Source organism: Chelonoidis abingdonii, chromosome 8 (genome assembly GCF_003597395.2).
Source record: "Chelonoidis abingdonii isolate Lonesome George chromosome 8, CheloAbing_2.0, whole genome shotgun sequence".
Lineage (NCBI taxonomy): Eukaryota > Metazoa > Chordata > Testudines > Testudinidae > Chelonoidis > Chelonoidis abingdonii.
In genome coordinates, this window is record NC_133776.1 from 27,300,865 (window position 1) to 27,319,747 (window position 18,883).

At 39.8% G+C, this 18,883-nt stretch overlaps 1 protein-coding gene across 40 annotated transcripts in view; it reads right to left on the reverse strand.

The window, feature by feature from the left end:
• Positions 1 to 18,883, reverse strand: part of MBNL1 (muscleblind like splicing regulator 1) — a 194,156-nt gene that overhangs the window by 95,466 nt on the left and 79,807 nt on the right. For 5 of the 40 annotated variants that reach the window (XM_075068467.1, XM_032787393.2, XM_075068469.1 and 2 more), the window contains exon 2: positions 9,272 to 9,303. The exons of 30 other annotated variants lie outside the window; for them this stretch is intronic. The gene's annotated coding sequence lies outside the window, so the exon portion shown is untranslated. Of the gene's footprint in view, positions 1 to 9,271; positions 9,495 to 18,883 lie in introns of those variants that run through there. 5 more of the 40 variants (XM_075068461.1, XM_075068470.1, XM_075068459.1 and 2 more) reach the window with 3 other exon arrangements.

Sequence of the window (18,883 nt, forward strand, 5' to 3'; positions counted from 1 at the left end):
TTTTGCCGAACTCCCATTTAAATTTAATGGAAATTCCATGCACACAATACTTTCACGATCAGGCTCAATATTAGGAACTTATCTCTTACCAAAACTTCACTCTTCAAAAAGAAGTAGTTTTGAAAAGAGGAACCTTTAAATGTTCTACTTTTAAAAGAAACATTACTCAACTGAATTAAAGTCTCCAATGAAATATGAGTTCTGCTCCTCACAGCTGTATGAGAGTTTGCTAGTATTTTTAATTCCAAGTAAACAAAATAAATCCAACACATTTTATTTTTTATAAAACTCCACCCCACTATGTATTTTAAACTGCTGAACTGAAATAGAATGACCTGACCTGAGTATATTTTTAGGAAAACAAAGAATACTCAGGTGGCTAAACACCCACATGTGTAAGAAATTTTACAATAAAGTTAACTTTCTTAGCTGAAAACATACTGCTTCAATAACATCCAAAACATGCTACCTAATTACAGCACACATACTGTATTTGGGAAGTAAATTGAAAACAGCCAATATGAAGGAAAAGGGGGAGAAATCTCAGGGGACTGAAACATAGACCAGGTCTCTGGCATTATAGTAGAAAAATAGTGCTTCTAGGTCCATCAGAATAGCCAAATAGGTATTACTTGTACCGGCACACACATGACAACTAAATAATTATTCGGAACACACTATAAAACATTTTTGTACTTTAACATACAGCTTGTGTTCTGGGCTTAGCAATGCTAAAATCTTAACCCTTTTTTGACATTCTGCTTATACTTAGCACCATGTCCACATCTGAGCCACAAAAATGGTTCATGGATCTCAAGCAGATATCCGCGGATTTGCATGGCTCTATACTGTGGTTAAATTAAGGCAATTCAGTTTGCTCATAAAAATGATTTGACTGATAGAGGGTTTTTTCCCCCAAGATACTTAGCCATCTAATAAAGGTCTAGGTAGGATGCATAGGTCAAATTAATTGCTGGTGTAACCGTACAGGGTTTCAGAGATTAATTTAGCCTACTGTAACTATACTACAGAATACTTTACCTGAAAGCAGAGCACATGCATCATTGATAAATCTGATCCCTTTTAGTTATGTTGGTGTTATATTTGGGTTCCGTGCTTACATAGCTTTCAACTCACTTTCTACTGTCCTTTAGTGGAAACAGTAGACAAAGAAAGAGATAAATAAATCAAAGTAGTCGCTTAAAACTCGTTGGAATCGATGGGGCAAGAGCTTTTCTGCAGCACTTTTTGCAGGGCATTAAACTGCAAAATGTGTGACTGTGTCACCACCTCCTTGAAGAAGCTTCAATAAGTAAATTAACTTTGCACTGTTCAAAAGAAAATGCTTTCAGAGGGAAACAGCTACCTGTGTTTTCACTGCTTAGTGTTAAAATAGTTTTTATATTTTTTTTGAAGGGGAAATGGAGAGGCTCAACACAAACCAGCTTCAAATTGCCTTTTTATTATTTGGATTAGATTGTGCTCAGCTTCCCTGTGGATGCCACCTTGCTGAGCAATCAGGCAGTCCCTATGCTACCCAGTACAAACAATACAGCAATCCAGTACCTTTGCTTTGGCTGGTGTAGGCATTTGTCAATGGTAATAGCTGTCATAGAATATTATTCTTTGGCCTTTTATTTTTTTCCCATCAGCTTTAATGATGGAGAATCATGGCTAGTTTTCAAACAATGGCAATCTCTTCAGGGCAAGACTGTTCTCAGGCTGAGCACTTAGCGGAGCAGTCCCACTGAAGTCAACTGGACTACTTGTGCAAGTGAGTCCTCACCAAGATAAAGGGGTTACCGTCTTTAACATTCCATTGTTTACATCCCTGAAAGCGCTTACTGAATGTGACAATGTCAAACTCCACCTGTCTCCAGTGTTGCGCTGCAATGTGATTTTGTTGGACAAACAGAAGGACGCACCGAAATATTAGTGACTTTTCCAGCATTTTAAAAAGGCGCCCTTTTATGTTTTTTAATCTTGAAGAGTTCATGCTCAATTTATTCAAAATTCCCAGAATACACTGTCAATGAGACTCAGCTCTTAAAATCAGAAAGGATAAGGATTTAATCTTTTCCTTCTCTTTTGTTGGAGATGGGAGATAGAAAAGGAAATCCAAAACTGACCATATAAAATGGAATCCTGCTTTCACCCTTAACTATAAAGAGGCTACTACACCTCTGCATTATACTGCACACACCAGCACAGGCAGGGCTAGAACCCTAGTCCTACATCTCCAATGAAACCAGAACACTACCACTTGAGCTAAAAGAAGACCTCCATTAACTGTAGAGAATCCTTATATCCTATCCAAGCAACAACCAATCCAGATAGAGCAACATGTTCACTTACACACTTTCACCTTTCATTTCATTAGGAGGCATGCCATATAATACAACTTCTCCTCACACTTTAAAAATGTGCCAGCAATTATTTTTATTCTGGCTTCCCAGGTGCTCATCTGAAAGAGCTAAGCAAAATATAAATTCACAATGTCATCTATCACAGATATTACACTCTTAGACCACGATAATCCATTTTTTGATATTGGGATCTGAATTGCTCAGTGTGTGTTACAAATCCACACATCATGTCTCAATATAAGATTTTCCATTGGATTTAGCTGACAGATTTGCAAAACCCAAGGAAGTCAGCTCTTGCAGCAGGTACATCACTGGGGAGGGCACAAGAAATATTTCCCCCCTTTATGCAGCAGAGAGGGGCTGGGCACCACTGCAGTCCCAGAATTCCTTTAAGCAGATGGACTGCTTCTGGCTAGCTGTGCTATTGGAGTGGGGAAGGGCAGGGGGCAGACAGGGTTCTAAGAAAAGTACATAAATTCTGAAGGTTGATGAGGTGACTTTGCCTCCCGAGAACTTAAGGGTATGGCTATATTTGCAACTTCAAAGCGCTGCCACAGCAGCGCTTTGAAGTGCGAGTGTGGTCGCAGCACCAGCGCTGGGCGCTGCACGTACTCCACATCCTCTACGGGTGTAGCTTGCCGCGCTGGGAGCCGCGCTCCCAGTGCTGCGGCACTGTTTACACTGAGGCTTTACAGCGCTGTATCTTGCAGCGCTCAGGGGGTGTTTTTTTCACACCCCTGAGCGCAAAAGTTGCAGCGCTGTAAAGTGCCAGTGTAGCCATGGCCTGAGGCTTCTTTGAGCTAACACTGCAGCAATTCACTTTGTTACTGTCCCCAGCATGGGGCTGTGACGTCATGGGACATTTGAGCCCTAAGATCAAAACCAAATTCTGATCTAATTTACATCTGTGCAGCTCCACTACAGTAACTGGGATTGTCTGAAAGTAGAAGGATCTGATCCTTTGTGCCTTATTGGCAGAAAAGGGCTACGCACCATGAAATAAGTTATCAAAGATAAATAACAGTTCAGAGATATCACGTACTCTGGGGGAGAAGTAAAGAGAGAATCTGGGCAGATGAACTATAGATGCCAGACAGATGTTTCAGATTTCCAGTAATGAATGGCTTCACTTGGTTAATAATTAACATTCTGATGATCAGGATCGGCGCTAGGGGTTTGAGGAGGTCCACCGCAGCCGCGCGAGCAGCCGACTGTCCGCAGGCATGACTGCGGCAGCTCCACTGGAGCCGCGGACCAGCGGACCCTCTGCAGGCACCACTGCAGCAGCTCCACCGGAGCCGCCTGCCGCCCCCTCCGGCAAAATGCCGCCCCCAATAATGCTGGCGCCCTAGGCGATTGCCTAAGCCACCTAAATGCAAGCGCCGGCCCTGCTGATGATCAGTATCAAGTACCAATCAAAGTGACAGACAGATCAGGAATCTGCCTTATAGTGCAGTGTGCCAACAGCTTTTATTTTTATATATGACACTTTTTTCTTTTAATTATGAAGCTTTGACTATTTAACTAAAGCCAAAATCCAGCTCTCACCTCTGCTCCCCAGGGAGTACGGCCAATGCTGTTCTGCTGAGCAAAGGGGAGGCGGTCAGAGCTTGATGGGGATACACATAAGTAACATGCACACTCGGCCTGGCTCAGCTATATATGAGCTTCCTGCATGGCAGCAGCTGTTGTGCAAACCCTCCAGTTCCCCATTCAGGGTGTGGGTATGCAATGGAGCCTACTCCAGCTAAAGGAGGAGGCTCCACCCAGCACCTCAGATGATGCTCCACAGCCTGGGGAAATGAATTACTCTTATCCTTAGCTCCCCCAATGGATTTGCCCAGCTCCCATCCCAGCAACTCGGAGGATCTTAGCCAAAGAAAACTGTCATGAGCTCTGTCTCTGACAATTACATGGGACTATTAACATATATAAAAAAGTTAAATGTTTGTTTAAATAAAGACAGAAGAAGAAGAAACACTTTGCAAGTGGAAAGGAATCGAGGAAGTATACAAATTTCATACATTGTGAGTACAAACTTCAGCTGCAGACAGCTACAGATGACCCAGAGAGGAAAGTGTCTCAGTAATATAGCCAGCCTTATATCATCCATTAGTGATTAAAAACACATAGGATGAAAACTGGCAGATGTTTCACAAGCTAGAATTCTGAATGGGGAGTTGATTTGTGCCTTATGATGAGACAGCCAAATCAACCAAGACATGTGGGTACTATTTCATGTTAAGCATTGATTTTGCGTATGTATATTGTTATGGTACTACAATACATACTCGGTCCCCACATTCTCTTTAGAAGGCAGATCTTATATGTAGCCAATTGAATTTCACATTTTGGTTGATTCACAAGAAATATCTCATCTTGAGCAGCATACTTTGTATTGAATGAAAGAAACACAAAATAAAATTATCAGAAGGAAAACAAAAAGTCTGAGTCTTCTAGATGTTGTAATAAATGACGGAAAATATTCTGCTGAGTATTTTTGCTGTTTTTGAAATAAAGGAATACAAATCTCTAAGCACTGGTGGTGAAAACCTGACTGTACTGAAGTCAGCAAAACTCCCTTTGACATCCATGGGTTTAGGATTTCATCCAGAAATGACCAGATACCTCACAGTAATTAGCATCTTAAAGAGTGAGCCAGAGAGATCTATTTCAGATTTCTAAGTCATTGTAGATCTGTATATTATCAGAGGGGTAGCCGTGTTAGTCTGAATCTGTAAAAGCAGCAGAGAATCCTGTGGCACCTTATAGACTAACAGACGTTTTGGATCATGAGCTTTCGTGGGTGAATACCCACTTCGTCAGATAAATGTAGTGGAAATTTCCAGGGGCAAGTACATATATGCTAGCAAGCAAGCTAGAGATAACGAGGTTAGTTTAGTCTGGGAGGATGAGGCCCTGTTCTAGCAGTTGAGGTGTGAAAACCAAGGGAGGAGAAACTGGTTCTGTAGTTGGCAAGCCATTCACAGTCTTTGTTCAACCCTGAGCTGATGGTGTCAAATTTGCAGATGAATTGAAGCTCAGCAGTTTCTCTTTGAAGTCTGGTCCTGAAGTCTTTTTTGCTGCAGGATGGCCACCTTAAGGTCTGCTACAGTGTGGCCAGGGAGGTTGAAGTGCTCTCCTATAGATCTGTATATATTATTAGGTCCTAAGAATTATGCAGCATAGCTTTTAACAATGCAGCACTCACAGATTGTTTAGCAGAATCAGTTTAGCATGCATCAGACTTTACATGAGACGATATCAATCTAATGTATATACTTCTACTTACCATAATGAACAGTTCAGCTAGTTGGTATAAATATTTGAATCCTGGCCCATGCCTGTATGTTAAGGAATACATCATGTTGCAAAACATACTGGATAATACTGGATTTCCCACTGGTTTATATTTTGGTCCTTACTGTTGTTGTATTAGGAGCAAACTGCAACTTTATTCAGTATTTTATATGTTAGTCACTTGTTTAAAATGTATCAGGGACAAAGCAGACATTGATCACACTGGTCTGCCGTGCTTTGGTTAAAGAAACCAGGAGATGCACTGAAAATATTGGCTTTTTGACTTGGAGTGTTAAGAAGTATATGTTATGTTAGATAGTGAAGATTCACTAGAGACACTGAACTGGGTTATTTTATGGATCTATAAATAAAAACTGGTTTAAAGTTCCTGTATTAATTTGAATTGCTGTAAAACCCTGTTAATTCTCCTATTGGTCTCCTACAATTTGGATGGATCGGAGCAATCTTGTTTTTGCCCAAAACATAAATATCTAGTTTAGATAGCATAAGAACTTATTTCCAAAGATGCCAGACCAATAAAGAGGTATTTAACAGCAACGCTGAATGTTAATTGGCCACATTTTACTCCAGTATTGGTGTGCATCTCCCACTGACTTCAAAAGGAGCCCCACAGATCCAACAGAACATTTTAGCCTACAGTGATTTCTACCACAGCTGTCTGAACAATGAACACGCTAATTAAATTAATTCAAGAGAGTCCTTAAGGAAAGAACAAAGAAAATCCAGGTGAAAAGGAATGATGTAAACTGAAATGTACATAACATCACACTAGCTCTACCACTGGAAAACTTCACGTAAGCAGCTTTGTGATATCTAAACTCTTCCACGCAGAATCATACATCAAACTGAACAATGGAATATATAAAAAGTACCATAAAAAGAATTAACTCTTAGACAAGTTGTTTTATTTTGCAAATGCAGAACGGTAAGTGGGATCCTAGTGGTGTCAGTAATAACTTCACTTTCCATTTCAGTTGCAAAGATAAGCAATTTATTTAACAACTTTTATCCACAATGTAGTATCCCTGCAGCATTTGCATGGTGTGCCAAGAATTCACTGTTTTGTAGGTTGCTGCACTTCAGAAAACCTGAGAGCAGCTGATGTTCTTTTTATTTCATATGGATCTATTTACACCTGTAAATGTCTATTTAGTAGAGCTGCTGTAGTTAAAAGTGCCAAGTTTGCGATAGACAAAACACTTGAGGAACAGTCCAATAGGCTGTTAAAATAAGTCATCTAATTGCGCACTTGCAATTTTGTACACACACACACACACACACACACACACACGGCACTATAACTGAATAACTAACTAAGGTCCCTCTACGTTCAAAGTCCATTGTGAATCCAACCCTTCAAGCCTTTCTCACGCAAGTCGATACACTGAAGTCATAGGAATTTGTAGTCTGAACGTATGAGATAGAATTACCCTTGCAATTAAAGCCCATAGTTGTCCGTAAATTAGTCAGGTTTTGTTTTTTAAAGTCATATTTCATTGCTGCAACATCAGCAGATAAGCTTGTAATGTGTCTCTGAAGTCTTTCCCCTTCATTTTATACTGAAAAAAAAATGCTGCTGGCTATGTAGCTTTATAATAAATCCCCTTGACTTCTTTTAATTTTTCCAAATTTAAATAATAAAAAAAAGCTTAATTCTGTGTTTTTGAACACAAAATCCAATGGCAATAATAAAAAGAAAAAAGACTATGCTGCCAGAAAACTGGACGTGTATTCCTCCTTTAATGTACAAGAGAAGAAAGCTGTCTGTGCCCAAACCTTGTTCTTCTTTTGTGTCCTTCCTACTGCACATGAAACAATAACATGCCTTTAGCCTCTATTATGTGAGTGTGTGCATGCACACTATTGGACCTTTATGTTCCACTCAGTGGTGTAAGGCTCAAAGACAAAGACAGATTTACTCCTTACTGTAAATCATGGATAAGATTGGATTTTACTTAACATGTTGAAAAAATGCATTTTAGAAAAAAACTAAAGAACAAGTTATCTAAATATATCATGTGTAAGAATTCTCAAGGAAACTTTTCAGATAAAATAAATGAAACGATTTCACCATCAACCAATTTTTTGTGGGGCAAACAATTCTTTTTTGTTCTTCATTTTACTTACACACACACATATACACACACACACATACCCCTACCTAAAATTATTTAGATTTTGTAAGCTTTTGTTTGGGGCAAGGATTGTCTTTCTGATAAGTGTGTGTATAGCGTTCAGCACAATGGGGCCTCTAGGCATCATCACAATTATAAACCATAAAAAAGTGGCTTTCATGGTACAAACAGCATCACTTGGTGAGCCACACACACTCATCAACACTTCCGGCTTGTTCCCAGGTCTAAGGCACAAACCATGGTTGTGAAATAGCTGTGAAGCAAAAGGCACAGGCATGCAATGCCTCCTCCTGTTTCTTCCGTTCAGGGGGCACTATGAGCAGCCTGGGTAAGACTCTATTTAACTGCTCTCCTTCCCCCAGACATCCACTCCCAACACAAGGAAAGGAAAGATGAAGCAACCTAGATATTTGGCTAGGAGGAGAGGCTGGTGGGTATGATTTTGTCTAGGCAAGAGAAGGAGAGAGAGAAACTGGAGAGAAGGCAGAGAAAGCTAGTGATAGTTAAGAGAAGATAGGTGGTGGACTGTGCTAAGACACCTGGAAACAGAGCACACAAGGAAATGCAGGGAGCTTGGGGTGAGCTGATAAGAAATGCAACAAGGACCTAATTGTTGAAGCCTCCTGAGCCTATTAGCTTTGTGGCTATGAAGAACTAATCACTAAGCTGGGGAAATTACAGAGAAAATGGTGAAGGTGGGGCAAAAAAAACAAGACAAAAAGGATGGAAGGACTGATGGGGATAGAGGAGACCAAAGAGGGAAGAAAGGAGTGATGGACATGGATGAGTGAAGGATTGAAAGAATGTGCAAGACAGCAAAACACAAGAAAAGTGAGTGGGAAGGGAAGGTGCTGGATGGAGGAGAGAGAAAGAAAGAAAGAAATTGCTACAGAAAAGGGTGAGGATGGGAGAGCATGCCTATGGGACAGAGTCTGCAACCTTCACTCACCATAAAGAGGTCAGCACTTTTCAAATAGGCCCACTGATTTCAATGGTACTAGTTAAAAAAGTACAGTTCTACTTATAGTGGGTAAGGTTAGGATAATCTAGTCTCAGGGTATTAGAACGTAACTTGTTTGAATAAAAAAAACAGAAATACAGACTGGACAACTTACTGTAAATTATGTGAGGAATAAAGACAGTGTGTGAAATCCTGGCCTTACTGAAGTAATGGTAACACTCCTGTTGATGTCAGTCAAAAACTTCAGGGACAAGGATTTCACCCAGTGTGCCTAAATGCAACTAAAATTGTCCCAGATGGGATTGTGTAACATCAGTTAGGACACTCTAAAGGAAGCTCGAATTCTAAGCCTGAGGGATGTTGTTTTGACTTTCTTCCTTCCATCTGACCCTAAAAGCTGTTCCACAGAGTCTGGATGTTTTCCCCAGACTATTATTCAATAAGCCCTAGCCACTCACCAACATCCATTAGCTATCTCTGTTCCTTACCTTCAGTAGATAGAAGACGGCTTCCTCTTGCTCTGGTAAAGATCCAGAAGTCACCCATTACTCATGTCTTGAATATTTGCAATACTATCAGTTGCAAAAGATGCCAAGTCAGCAGCTTTTCCTTGGCCAGCAAAAATGGAAGCAGCAACAGCAGAAGCCAGAGCAGACTCTGGGGAGGCAACTCCTCGCATAATGCTAGCCAAAGCATTCTTGGTTACTATACCTACAGAGAACAGCTATTTATAAGTTTACAAATAACAAATTACAAGGACTCATGCTATTACCTTTTATAGTCAAAAGGAAGGGTTTCCCTCTGACCATATCTGAAATCTGCAGCCAGTCAAACTCTAGCCAAAATTGAACTGTATACCTGCATATATTTTAGCCTGCGTAGCAACGAATAATGTGAAGGCAAATGCTCTTATGCAGCTATGTAGAAAATGTGTATTAAGAAAGGTATGTCTGTGTAAGCAAAACACTGATAAAAATTAAATCTAAAATGTGATCTCCATGTAAGAAGCTGTAACATGTTCAAAACACTCACTTCTTTTATGAACAAGTCTTACGGAATTAAAAAAGAAAGGAAGCCAATAGAAACTGAAGATCATGCTGCTGAAATTAGCTATGACAAATAATCTATTAAATTCTGTAGGTTAATTTAAAATTCTAAGAAAGATCTAATTTGCTATTAAATTCTACAAGACTTCTCAATATGGGATTTTCCTTTTGTTTAACTGGTAAACTGAATTTTTAAATATTACTATAGCCTTTCATAGTCAATGAATTCAGGTTAAGATTTGCAGTTAGGCTCCTAAATAAGTGGGCTGATTTTCAGAAGTGCTGAGTACCAACCACACCCATTAGCTGCACTGAAATGGCATGATATAGTTAATTATGCATCAAATACCTATTGATACATTTAGAATTTATTGCTGGGGGTGGGTGAATGAACGTCAGCTGTGTAACCGAAACCCTAGACTGCATTAACTCCAAGGAGGCACACTTTCAACATTTATGTTATCCTGCTTATTCATGAAGTTGCAGTTCTGTTCTAACTTTCATTGTCCATATTATTAACTACATGCCTAAGCACGTTGCTGAAAATAATAATTTAGAGCATTTCCTTTTAGAGAGCAGACAGTACAATCAATTGGAAGATAGTACTGGATTCCAATGGTTCAACAGTGCTCAAATGTGATTCTCTGCATTAAGTCTATGGAACTTCTTAGCTAACTTGAAGAATTCTTTGCAGAGCCAATGGAGTCTGTTCTGTTATGTGGCACAGGTCCCCCACGCTATGCAGTGACAGCACAGTTTAAACGTCTGATCATGTTAACCATGTTAATTTAGTTAGTAAGACAAAAACAAGCAAAATAACATTTGTAATAGAAAATAATCATCTTGTAATACAGATTGCACAAAATGGGGAGCATAAAAAAGTTATTTTTACATGCTGGGGATGACTGCATAAGTCATAAGTAGCACAGCAAAGCAGAGCCACGAGTCATTTATGCATGGTCATCCCTAATAGACAAAAATAACTTGTTTATTCTTCTCCCATGTGTTATATTTATACCCCAGACAGTTCTGTTTTATTTAGGTTATTTGCTGTTGCTGATTTTAGTGAAAACATACATTCGGAATGGCAGGCACATTTGCTTTTCCAAAGCAATTAACTGTAAATTTGATTAGGGAGTCTCTTCCATCTTCGCGTATGAAACTTCCCCTGGTATCAATAGGCGTTTGTGTGCATGGAGACTCTAAATGAGTAAGGTATCTAAGCACATGCCTAATTTTAAGTGTGAGTGCAGACTTTTGAAGTCAATGGAACTCACAGGCGTAAAGATATGCATGTGCTTAGCTATTTTGTCAAATCTTGGCTCGACTAAGCTCTGGAGAGTAATCCCCTCTGGTGACGGGACAGCATCAGCGAGCTCCACCACTAGTCTCCATGCCCAGTTCAGTCTTCAGCGTCTTTGCTGAGATTGCCAACGAAGGTGCCAGCTGAGGCCAATTAAGGCTGTTAATGATTTTGTTAGCTGACAGAACTGGATGGAGCTACCAGTTCATTGCACATGGAAGCCAGCTATCAACTTTCAGTCACTACCAATCTAGGCCAGATTTGTGCTAGTGATCTTAGAGCTAAATCAAAATATGCCCAAGTCTTTCTGACAGGCAGAAACACCAAGTTTTTTCTTTTGTACATAAAAACATTATCAGTTCCTGGTTGTACTTTGCTTTGACCACCTGCTATGTACTTTTCACCAGGCATTTGTACTTTTACCCTGTGTTACTAATCAGGGCTTCTCAATTTTTTTCACAGAACGGACCACATCTTAAAGAGATTGTCTTGCTGACTATCTCCCCTCCCATAACATCCCTGTGGCAACATATCAATGGATTACATGGAATAAAAAAATGTTCAAAGCATGTTGAACATGCATCTGTCATTAATGCATTGCTCAGCATTTCATCCTGCTCTCTCACACCTCTTCAGGTCTCCACCTGTTCTCTTGCACATGTTTCACTATCAACTGGTCTTCTTCTGCTTAAGTCCCTCTCCACATATGTTCCTTCCACTTGGAACCCCTTTTTTCCTTGACACGTTGTTCAGCTATCTGTTACTTTTCTCCATGTACTCATCCTGCCCAGCTACCTCATTCCTTCCATACCTGGACAGTCTTATCCCACTCCTGCCTGGCAGCTGTACTCCCACTAGTTCCAAGGCATCTCCTGTTTCCTAGTCTCTTCTTATGTAGCAATTTCCTCTATCAGAGATGGCTAGGCTGGATCCTGCTCCTTGTTTAGAGCCCTCCACAATTCTTTGTTGCAGTGAGCAGCCTGGTCATCAATAGGAGCAGCTGGAAACGAGGGCAACCAGCACCATGTGACCAGCCAGCTCTCCAGGGACTATCAGCAAATCTGCTAAATCTAGGGATGAACAGTGCTCACAAGAACAGAAGCAGAAGAGGGGCAAAGGTGGCTTTACAACACATTTTTGGCACCAGGATTCTTGAGCTGATCTGCACTAAGCCGGGGCTGCTCTAACTTATATTGACTGCCCATGGCTGCATAGAGATGCTCCAACCACAGGTCCTTTCTCCTGATCACAACCTTTCCATTGGGAGAGGAGTGGTATATAGGAGCCTCTATGGTAGGTCGACACCATCCCGAAGATTCCCCAAAAGAGGGGTTAGTTAAGCTCGTTTTGGAGCTGCTGGAATGAGTTGGCTTTAGGATGCTGCAGTGGTGCTGATAATCTGGCTCCTTTCCACTATATGCATACATTTGTGCTATGTTCAAATTTTCTCTGCATATAGTGTTCTCAAAAACATATTTTAGATGAGTGTGCAAATATTTTGGAAGATATTTTATGCACACTAGTCTTCTTTTCACATCTAAACAAAATGTTCCCAAATAAATTAAAATTGATTCAATTTTGAGTTTTATTACAAAATCGGGTTTGAACTGTGGGCCTATTTTTGGTTCTACAGCAAAACCGCACCTCAACAATTATTATATTGCATCTGATTTTGATGCAAACCAGCTGGAAATTCAAATGTTTTGGGGCTGGTTGAAACCCCAAACTTAAAGTAAAATTTATGGGATACACAACCACATGAAGACATACTGAGTTTCACACAGGTTCATTAATGCCACACAGAGTGACACACAGTTCAAATTATCTGTTTCAATTCTAGATACAGATGTTTCTCTGTATTTTTTTTTCTGACTACTACAGTTCATCAACAGTATCTTGATTATTGCTTTGTTTTTTGTAGCTTGTCCTTGTCCTCCCTTTTAACAATGTGGCATTTTGTCATTGATTTCAACTACGGCTGGATTACACCAAGAAAGAATTTTATCCTTAGCACATTTTCCAGTGTGGAGAAAGCTTGAGTGAAGTCTCTGAGCTTTAAGGCTTGAGATCTTTTGTGTGCAGAGGAGACTTTCATTCTTATTTTTAGCAAAGAAGTGCTTATGGTGATTAAGTTCCTAGTTTAAATCTCCTGTGATCAGCTCTATGTTTCAGAAAGCTACCTCTAATTTTTATTATAGTTGTGATGAGGATTTTACTAAATGCCAGGGTTTTATGATCATTTAAAAGGCTAAAAGGTGTTAATTTCCACACAAAGTCAGTACTGCAGTGAGGAGAAGAAAAAAAAAAGTCCAGCAACACACAGACTTCTGTAAAGTCCTGAAGACGGTTAATGCTGAAAACAGCAAGTTCAGAAGCACAGTCAAAACTCCATAGTTGCATTCTGGGGACGAGGTCCAGCAAACTACTCCACACAAGTAACTTTACACATCTGAGTAAACCCCCTGAAGACAGAGTATATAAAACATAGTGACGATGAAAGATCTGTTATATTAAAATGCAAAGTGTAATATCTTCAGGAGACTGAAAGTTGAGTTTTCCTAAAATACCCTTTGACAGTCTTTTCTGAGAGACAGTGAATTTATAAGAAAAATAATTTCAGATTATTATTTTTCTTCTTCACTCTGAGACATGAGCTCAATTGACTAACACAGGCATGGACATAATGTCTGCTAATAATAAAAAGGAACTGGCAAAAGAGCAGAAATACAACAGAGACAGGGTAGGAAAACTCCAAAGGAAGCTGCTGGCAAATAAATATTGCTCAACATGAAAAGAATATTGGGGGAAAAATTGACAGAGTCGAATAACAGGAAGCTTAGTCATTGCTGGCAGAAAAAAAACAAAAGAGAAAGCTAGAGGGAAAGAGAAGTAGGAGGGGAAAGCAAGGTATTTAAAACAGGAATGCAGAAGTGGAAGTGCAAGTCCTGAAAGCCAGATAAGAACTAGGGTTGTCAATTAATCTCAGTTAATTCACGCAATTAACTGAGAAAAACTAATTGATATTCTATTGTTATAAATGCTATTAATCACAATTGAAATTTATTAAATATTTTTCTACATTTTCAAAATTGATTTCAATTACAACATAGAATACAAAGCGCATAGTGCTCACTTTATATTATTTTTATTACAAATATATGCACTGTAAAAACGATAAACAAAACAGTATTTTTTAGTTCACCCCATATACATACTGAAGTGCAATCTCTTTATCATGAAAGTGTAACTTACAAATGCAGATATTTTTTGGTTCTGTAACTGCACTCAAAAACAAAACAATATAAAACTTTAGAGCGTACAAGTCCACTCAGTCCTACTTCTTATTCTGCCAGTCGCTAAGACAAACAAGTTGATTTACATTGACGGAAGGTACTGCTGCCTGCTTCTTATTTACAATGTCACCTGAAAGTGAGAACAGGTATTTGCATAACACTTTTGTAGTCAGCGTTACAAGGTATTTGCATGTCAGATGTTCTAAACATTCATATGCTCCTTCCACACTTCAGCTACTATTCCAGAGAACATGCTTCCTTCCTGATGATGCTCGTTAAAAAAAATAATGCATCAATTAAATTTGTGGCTGTACTCCTTGGGGGAGAATTGTATGTCTCCTAATCTGTTTTACCAGCATTCTGCATATATTTCATGTTATAGCAGTCTCAGATGATGACCCAGCGCATGTTCGTTTTAAGAACACTTCCACAGCAGATTTGACAAAATGCAGAGAAGGTACTAATGTGAGATTTCTAAATGTAGCTACACCACTTAACCCAAGGTTTAAGAATCTGAAGTGCCGTCCAAAATCTGAGAGGGACGAAGTGTGGAGCATGCTTTTAGAAGTCTTAAAAGAGCAACACTCTGATGCAGAAACTGCAGAACCCAAACCACCAAAAAAGAAAATGAACCTTCTGCTGGTGGCATCTGACTCAGATGATGAAAATGAACATGCGTCAGTCCGCACTGCTTTGTATCGTTATTGAGCAGAACCCGTCATCAGTATGTACGCATGTCCTCTGGAATGGTGGTTGAGGCATGCAGCGACATATGAAAGTTTAATGCATCTGGCACGTAAATATCTTACAACACTGGCTACAACAGTGCCATGTGAATGCCTGTTCTCACTTTCAGGTGACATTGTAAACAAGAAGCAGGCACCATTATCGCCTGCAAATTGTAACCACCCTTGTTTGTCTGACCAAGAAGTAGGATTGAGTGGACTTGTAGACTCTAAAGTTTTTCATTGTTTTATTTTTGAATGCAATTTTTTTTAACATAATTCTACATTTGTAAGTTCGACTTTCATGACAAAAAGATTGCACTACAACAGCGGTTTTAAAAGTTCAGGTCATGACTCAGTACTGGGTTGTGGAATGCAAGGCACTGGATCGCCTTGCTCAGCATCCAGGGACCCTGGCAGCTGGCCAGTAAAAAGTAGTAGTCCCTACCTGTTCTGACACCACACTGCACCCCAGAAGGGGTCAGCAGCAGGTCCGGCTTGTAGGCAGAGGGCCACGGGGTTCCATACGGTGTCCCCGCTCTGAGCACTGGCTCTGCACTTCCACTAACCTGTTCTCGGCCAATGGGAGCTGGGGCTGGGGGAGAGATGCTTGCGGGCGAGAGCCGCACGGAGCCTCTTGCGTGCCTTAGCCTAGGAACTGGACCTACTGCTGGCTGCTTCCGGGACGCAGCATGGTCTGCAGTGCCAGGACAGGCGGGAAGCCTGCCTCTGCATCCAGGCTGCGCCACTGACCAGAAGCCGCCATAAGTAAGTCTGTGCCCCAATCCCCTGCCCCAGCCCTGAGCCCCTCCAAACCCAGAACCCCTTCCTGCACCCCAAACCTCTTATCCCCAGCCCCACCCCAGAGCCTGCACCCCCAGTCCAGAGTCTTGACCCCCTTCTGCACCCAACCCCCCGCCCCAGCCTAGAGCCCCCTCCCACACCCTGAACCCCTCATTCCTGGCCCCACTCTGCAGCCCTTACCCCTGTACCCCAACCCTCTGCCCCAGCCCTGGGCTCTCTCCCACACGCCAAACCTCTCATCCCCAGCTCCGCTGAGTCACAGGCATCAACAATTTTCTTCAACTAGGCTGCCAGAAAAAAAATTTGAAAACCACGGCACTATAGTATTTGTATGAGGTGATTTGAAAAATACATTTTTTTTGTTTTTTACAGTGGAAATATTTGTAACCAAAAATAAATATAAAGTGAGCACTGTACACTTTGTATTGTGTTGTAATTGAAATGAATATATTTGAAAATGTAGTAAACATCCAAAAATATTGAAAATAAATGGTATTCTATTGTTAGTGCGATTAATCGCAATTAATTTTTTTAATCACTTGACAGGCCTAATAAGAACTAATTGGGGTAACTGAATTGAGCTAAAAAGGGTACCTGACTGGCATATGGAAACCTCAACACAAAATTTATAAGAGGGATAAACAAAAACAGAACAGAAGGAAGTATGTTGTTACAGATTAAAGACTGGCTGAAAAATTAAAAAAAAATAAAACGAATCTTTAAAAAAGGAACAGGATCAAAGCTACAGAGCTAGCAGTTTAACATATAATCTGGTTTGGTAAATTGAAGGGGTAGGTGTATTTGAGAAGGAAAAATAAATGTTAAAAATTATGGAAGTAAAAAAAATCTATGAACATCAGAGTAGAGATTTCTCCAATAAATGGTGATTATCTGCTAGCCCAATAATGCAAGAAAAGAACAGTCTATCATAAAGCAACGATTGGAAATTAGAGAAAGACAGACTTCACCATGCCTAACAATTACTCTATATCTAGTTACAAATTAATATAATGAAGATTTGTCTGGATCTAGATTCAGATTTCAGTGGTAAACAAAGTGGGAATCAGAAATACAAGTAACAGGAAGGAAACAGATTCTTAAAATTGAGAAACACTAGTTTTAAAGCATACATAGCTGAGATTAAGAAAGAAATGAGGCCATGATTATTGAAAAGTTCATAGATAAATGAAAGTTAACGTAGCCTAACTGGCAAATGTCTGCTAATGCTAAAGTACAATACATGCCTACTGACTAAATCAACAGACCTTCAAACCTTACCCTCCACGGTGTAAGCTATGCACAGATGTGGTAAAATCAAATAGCTGGTTGTATTGCCAGAGAGACAGACAATAAATCAGAGAGGAGGAATTTTCACTTTGCCAAATAAGACCTCATCTAATGCAACTATTCCACAAAAACATATTGTAATACACTGGTCATTAATGCTCTTCAAAGACTGCCCCTGAAGGAATATAATAGACACAGGATAGAACAAAAAGAATGAGATACAGCTACAAGATTTAAATCAGAAAGAGTAGTTCACTGAGAAACCAAGTAGTCTCTCATTATAAATATCATACTGGAAGAACAACTTTATCAAAACAACGAAGAGTCCGGTGGCACCTTAAAGACTAATGGATTTATTTGGGCATAAGCTTTTTACCTACGAAAGCTTATGCCCAAATAAATGTTAGTCTTTAAAGTGCCACTGGACTCCTCGTTGTTTTTGTGGATACAGACTAACACGGCTACCCCTCTGATACTAAGTTTATAAAAGTGATTGCTAAAAGCATCGATAATAAAATATTTGTACTACAAAAACACTAAAGAGGACAGTAAACCTGGCAACCTCATCCTTGCATTAGCTTCATTTTTTGCATTTAAGAGTACAGTATTTACAAGGCCAATGATGGGTAAAAACTGACAAATACACAGTTTTATAAAAAAACAAGCTCAGTGTTTCTATAAATTTACTGGGTTTATTTATTTATTATTCCTTTGGAGAATTTAAAAAATGTGTTCATCTGCAGTTTGTAACACAAACATTTCAATATTGTAGTGGTACAACCTGTGCAAAAATCAGCCCACTCTGACAATACTGTGTTTAAAAGGCTGGCTCCACAGGAACTTTGCCTCCATTAGGGTTTCTGCTTCTACCAGCACCAGTGTTAACAATGGTGGGAAATGCTTGCAAATAAGCTACTGTCTTGATATAGCCTTACAGCCCCACTCCACACCCAGCTTCATTGGCTTCAATCCTCCCGCTGAGCATCTGGCCACATGCATTTTTACACCAGAAGGGACCATTATGTGTCTGGCTTCCTTCATAGAATTTCAGTCAATAGAAACCTCACCTAAAGTTCTCAACCCTTTTCAGGAGCAACTGCCTCTAGGAATGAGGGAGTAGTTCAGATTCAGATCTCATTCAATCCTTTGCCTTTCTGATTAAACTAATAATGAGGACCCCAATTAGTAGTGGCTCTGGTGTAGACACCATCTCAGTAAGGAACTGGACTGAAGCAGCCAACTCACAACACACAGCTCAGTCATGATGATATTTAGCCAAATGGGCTGGGTTAAAATCAGTGGCCAGAGATGAAAAGCTATTGGCACTACACATTACAGTTTTTCAGGGTTACTGTTGTAAACTTCTTGTTTTAGAGCTGCATTAATCACCAGCATGCTATTTTCTCTGGGCTCACACTTACCATCCAAGTTCCCAGCAAGAATGCACATTCAAAATGAATACAGCAAATTATTTTAAATTGTTAAAACATTTAGATCATACAAATAAATCAATTAATAGAAAGTGTTGGTTATTTAACTTAAGGGAACTTAAATTTCTGCTGTCATTTTTTTACTTTGCCAGCATTAGATGTAATGGGGATCAGCTTTTATTGATATTAATAAATACAAGTTAAACACCCAA